A 6131-nucleotide genomic window follows, 5' to 3' on the forward strand; every position below is an offset into this window, starting at 1 on the left:
ATCTAATATTCACATACTATGTAATATATTTGTACATGCTCATTTATAACTGCATAGATAGCAAAAATGAAGATGCATGTTGTCATAACACAGTATTGGAGTGTTTCTCCAGCCTGCTACAATGTCTATATTAAAATGCAGAGGAGAAATGTCATAAGTACACTTCTTGAAATAGAATAGCACATCAATAACAGTATTTAAAGAGACTCTGTTCCAGAAATGAAATGTTCATTTCATTTACACTGAACCTGAGGTGGGGTTTTTTTTGCAGGAGTGAGGGGGAGAGAAGAGGGAATGTTGCCAAATGAGTGAAGATGGGGACGGTTGCAAAGAAACATTTAGTCAGTAAAACACCATGCTTTCTCATAATGTCATGCATCTCACTCACAATAATTCTTTCTTATTAACTGCTTGGGAACAATTTATTTTCCTCTCAGGCTATGAAGGCAAGTGCAAGTGTAGCAGACTCTGGTTGGAGCTGATAAGCCATCCTATAGAAGCAACACTGCTGGCATGATGAGATTTGTTAAGAGGACAATATCCCATTGGCTCAGACAAACCATGCTGTATATCAAACCTATCAACAATAATATCTGCAAAATAATGCCTTTATGTATCTGCTAACTGCCACAGAAAGCTCTCTGGTATTCCTTTGGAAATGCGGTTTATTTTATTTTTTTTAGGTTTTGGGTTGACATATACAACAGTTGAAGGCTCCCCTAGTCTCACTTATATTTTACAGTATTTTTAAACCCAGCTTCTAAAAACACTAAGCAGAAAACTGCACTAAATAAAACATAAAATGATCAGTCACTGCTGTAAAAGAAAAAACAGCCTTTTCTTTTCATCATAAACAAAATTTAAAAAAAAATAACACATTTGCATTGTTAAACTATTGCTATATCACTGTATAAAATGTTTTAACTGAACTGTATGATCTTAAAAGAGCATAAATAAAGCAAAAAACTTCTAATCTCATGATTAAAACTGTATCTCCATTATCATCAACATTGCTTTGGAAATACTTTTTTTTTTTCCGACTGATTCTCTTTAATATTTATAAAACTGTTTCAGATATCATACATTCAAACACTGAGGAACAAATCCTGCTTAGATTTTTTTTCTATTAAAAAAAAAAGCTCAACTGTTTCTGATGAAAATTTGAGTTGGTCAAGGTCAGCAGGGAAACATTTTTATTTTGGGAAAACTACTATCAAAGAAAATAGAAGTTTGATCATAGGAAGTAAATTTGCATCTCAAAGAATTATAAAAGACAGAAAATAAATGTGAAAGTTATTTAAAACTACAGGCTGAAGCTTACTTTTATGTACTTAATATTCACATTCTGGCAGGAAGAATGAAGATCTCATAAAATTTCTGGGAGAGTATTTCCTGTCAAATCTGTTGGTAAGTCTCAAGTTGAACAGTTCAATAATAGTTTGAGTGGCACTATAATGAACAATTCAGACAGAATTTCTATTTCTCTCTCCACTCATTACAAATATTTCTGGGAAATCAGTACTTATTCGAGTGGACTCCTCAGCTTAGATCACAAATGCTGGACTCCCTGCAGAGCTTAATTTGTTCAAAAATAAATTTCTTGCTGCAAATTTTGCAAGTATCTCACATTTCAGTGTAAAACACAGCTTTCATATCTATAAAATGGGAACACTCGGGAATAGGGAGGATGGATGTGAGAATTCATGTACTGAATATAGGAAGCATTCCTCCCACCATTCACTGGAGCAATGTAAGAGCAATGTGCAGGCAGATGGACAAGGAGACAGGCACCTCCTATTGCAGTGAATATCAACATATTTAATTCTTCTTCAGACACAGTTTTCCTAGGGTGGGCTGAAGGTGTCTCTCCTGCTCATTAGCTCCTGTCTGTCACTCCTGCTGCAGTCTTGACAATACCTAAATCCTTACTACTGTACTTCAGCTCCTCTCCAATTCCAAGAACCCACCTGCCAAATCTAATCAATCAGAGCGAAGTTGCAATCAGTTGGACCTGTGTAAACAGGGGATGGGGAGGCTGGGATTAGCAAAGAAGTAGGACTAAACCCGCTCTCCAACTGAAATCACACATTGCTGGCACAACTATATCACGTCACCATTCACATACGGAGCTGTCTCTGCTCTTGTTCTCCATGACTGCATATGGAAGTCAACCACACTGACAGTGGCTCAACTGTACAAGGGCTCAGAGACTGTATATGCAAGCTGCTCCTGTGTCCTGCATGGAGAATACACACATGCACAGGGGTGAAAAGTGGATTAACTCCAGCAGACTGACTGTCACTGCACCAATTTTCCTAAAAGATAAATTCATTCTTTTTTTTTTTTTTTTTTTTTTAAACTTAAAAACTGGTAGGCATCTCCATAGTTACAGTTTACTGTCAGTCTTCTACCTTCAGCCTTTTGATGCAAAACCATTCAAACACTAGAAGCATCTCTGGTGCTCCAGCTCCACGTAAGCAGGGCTGTTTTATGCATGGAAGAGTAGTGGACGCATATACTATTGTCTTAGCCTTGCAGAACTTGACGATAACTGCTTCCATGGAGCTCGCATGCCCACAGACTCAACCGAAATAGAGTCTGTTCTTTTCAGTAGTCCCAGACAACAGGTTTTGACCATGGGCTCAAATGGACATGAAACATTTAATCATGATGGACAAGGTCTGAGTCTCTCAGCTATAGCCCCATAGTGTGAAAAAGATAAACTACAGAAGAACAATGGTCCATAAAGTTCAACAGTTATGCTGCTGGTTGAAAGCCTGTTTTGCCCTGCTTCTCCACAGATATCCAACACCCAACACATAATGGAGCATTAGGCAGCTCCACCTCCTCCTGGTGAGATCTACCAGTTGGAAACATTTAATAAGGAGCTCTGGGCTGTGATCTGTCATCCTCTTTGCATGGGCCACTCAGAGAGAAGAGGTTTTTTATTTAACTTAATAAATAAATTCAACCTTTTCCAAAATGAAGCTTATTTACTAATTAGTACTTTTTGATTAATGCAAGCAATTTATGAAGATTATACTCACAGTTTTCAGTTCAACAAAGCACTTAAGCTCATTCCAAACTTTAAATTCATCTCTAGTAAAACAAGTTAAGAACATAATTTCCTTACTGTATCAGAGCTGATACCAAGAAGCAAACCCAAAACTCTCTGTTAAAGGACCTTCACACTACTGAAATGTTATTGATAGCAAGCAAACAATCCATGAGCAGGTTGAAATTCATCTGTATATAGACATAACAAAAAAGCTGACTAGCAAAATAATTTTTTAACAATTACATCTTGGTAGCACTCATTGCACTGCAGCTTAAGTTCTCAGCTGCACAAAATGGCATTGAGAGCTAGTCTGGAATATTTGTAACTGAAATCGTGTCCTGAATTCCTTTCATAAAAGTATATCCTCTGCATTCAGCTTCTGAAGAGAATGTTCTGTATGCTCCTGGACCTCAAAGCTTGTGTTTTATACTGATTGCAGTCTTAAAGAATTTTTCACTCTGTCCACAAAATGCAAATTGTCCTTCTGTCAGCTACTGCTCCCAAGGCCTTTCTTAGTTTTCTCTCCTTGTCTATCACATCTTTGACATTTCTATCAGTAAGAAAAAATCGCAAGAAGAGGCAGGCATTGGCATCTTCATACCATCATCCAAGTAGTGACTCCTGCAAAAGAGTTTCTATTTAGTGTCATGCTCAAGCTGCCCACTTAAGTGTATCTCCAGTTTATCCCAAGACCTGAAAAACTGGCATATAACACTGTTAACTGGCATACTGCCATTCTGACAGATGGGCATGAGTTTAAGCAGCCAAAAGATGGAATATGATATCTAATGTGCATTTCAATTGTTGCTTTCCCAGCCAGGAATGTCACATCTGCAGCTTGTTCCCAGTGCTTACGCCTATGGCTAAGGGGATACACCATCACTAGTTCAGCTCTGAGGTATATTCATATAGAAAACTAATGTCTGTTGTCCCTGGCACGAGACATAGTTTCAGAGATTTAGGATTAGCTGCTACAGAGGAGTCCCTTTGACTCTCTACCAATGATTTCCATTTAACTGGCTGGTAAAACCCACAGTATGTTAACTGAGAGGGTGAGGAAGGTGTCCAGAAGTATTAACAAGATAAAATTAAGTTTTGAAGCAACTGTTATGACTGATCCATAGCACTGAATAAATGATGCAACACAAACTCCTTAATATGCCAACAAATTGCAGAGAATCACACAGAACCATTTATGTTGGAGGGGACTTCTTGAGATCACCTAGTTCAACTCCCCTGCTTAAGCGGAGTCAGCCAGAGAAGGTAGCCCAGGACCATGTCCAGCTTCTGACTATCTCCACAAATGGGTTCTCCACAGCCTGTCTGAGCAAACTGTTCCAGTGTTTGACCACTCTCTCAGTAAAAAGTTTTTCTTGTGTTCAGATGGATTTTCATGTTTCTTAATTTGTGTCCATTGCTTCTTGTCCTGTCACTGAGCACTACTGAGAAGAGTCTGACTCCATCTTCTTCATTGTCTCCCATCGGTTATTCTGCACATTGATAAGATACCCCTTGAGCCTTCTCTAGGCTAAACAGTCCCAGTTCTCTCAGCCATTCCTCACAGGAGAGATGCTCCAGTCCTTTCATCATCTCTATGGCCCTTCACTGGATTCTCTCCAACATGTCCATGTCTCTCTTGTACTGGGGAGCCCAGAACAGGAACCAACACTCCAGGTGTTCCTTGCCAGTGCTGAGTAGAGGGGAATGATCACCTCCCACGACCTGCTGGCAACACTCCTGCTAATGCAGCCTAGGTGCTGTTGGCCTTCTGTCCCATGAGGGTGCACCGCTGTCTCATGGACAGTTTGTTGTCCACCACAACCACAAGGTGCTACTCTGCAGAGCTGCTTTCCAGCTGGGTGACTCCAGCATCCTCCCCAGATTCAGGAATTTGTGTTTCTCTTTGTTGAGAAGAAGCTCCTGTCAGTCCAGTTCTTCAGCCTGCTCAGGTCCCTCTGCATGGCAGCACAGCCCCTGCTCTGTCAGACACTCCTCACATTTTTGTATCATCTCCTAACTTGCTGAAGATTCACTCTGTCCCTTCCTCCAGAACATTAATGAAGACGACAAATAGCATTGGTCCCAGTATCAATCCCTGTGGTACACCACAAGTGACTGGCCTCTCTGGGCCTGACCATTCAGTCAGGTTTCATGTTTAACATATGCATATTTCCAATGAAGTTTTTCAGAAGCAGGTTTCTACACCAGACATAGAAATCTATATAGTTGTTTGGGGTTTTTTTCTGGCTGCAGTGTATGCGTCCCCAGAAGCTAAGCTTTACTACTGACTCCAAGCAACACAGAACAACATGATGGTGCCAAGATGTATCCTTCTAGAAATAATTAATTTCATTCTTAGTTGGTAGTTATGCTAATTCTAGTCTTTCTGTTCGTATACAATTGTGCCAAAGTAGGTGGTAACTGGGTGTGATTTAACTTTTCATCCACACATGAGAGTAAACCAGAGCAACCAATTTCATCCCAGAGAATTTGGATTCAGCTGCCAAACACAAGCAGAAAATTGTGAAATGTGATTTGCTAAAACAATTTCAGTAGAAAAAGATTAATAACATGCAAAATGAAAGGTCTGATGGCTCCCACTAATTAAGTCTCAACTAAAGTGTTATTGTAGCTCCCATTAACTTGTCATCTTTCTCTTTCAAATTTAAACTGAAGTAGATAATTTGTGTGAATTTTAAGAAAATAATATTTTTTTAACCAGGTGAATCATAGTTTAATTATAAGGATAATATGCTCTCAGTTATGCTGCCATTCATATCGCTAATTTTTATGTGACCCATCAAAAGATAAAATTCAATGTTGCTATTCTATCCTTTGGCTGTGAGTATTAATTTTTTTACCTGAAGCTGCATTCATGAATGCTCTCTGAAATGGCACTGTTTGGTTTTGACTCTCTGCAACTCTGGATCACTAGTTTAATACTCTGTGCTGTTTTAAAAGGAATCCACATCAAAGTGGTAAGTTTCCTTCTGCTACACCAGACAATAGAGTTGCTAAAGGATAACAATGCCCCCTGGGAAGGAAGTGAAAATGCATTCCTAAACTCTTGTAA

The sequence above is a fragment of the Strix aluco genome, chromosome 1 (genome assembly GCF_031877795.1).
Source record: "Strix aluco isolate bStrAlu1 chromosome 1, bStrAlu1.hap1, whole genome shotgun sequence".
Taxonomy (NCBI): Eukaryota; Metazoa; Chordata; class Aves; order Strigiformes; family Strigidae; genus Strix; species Strix aluco.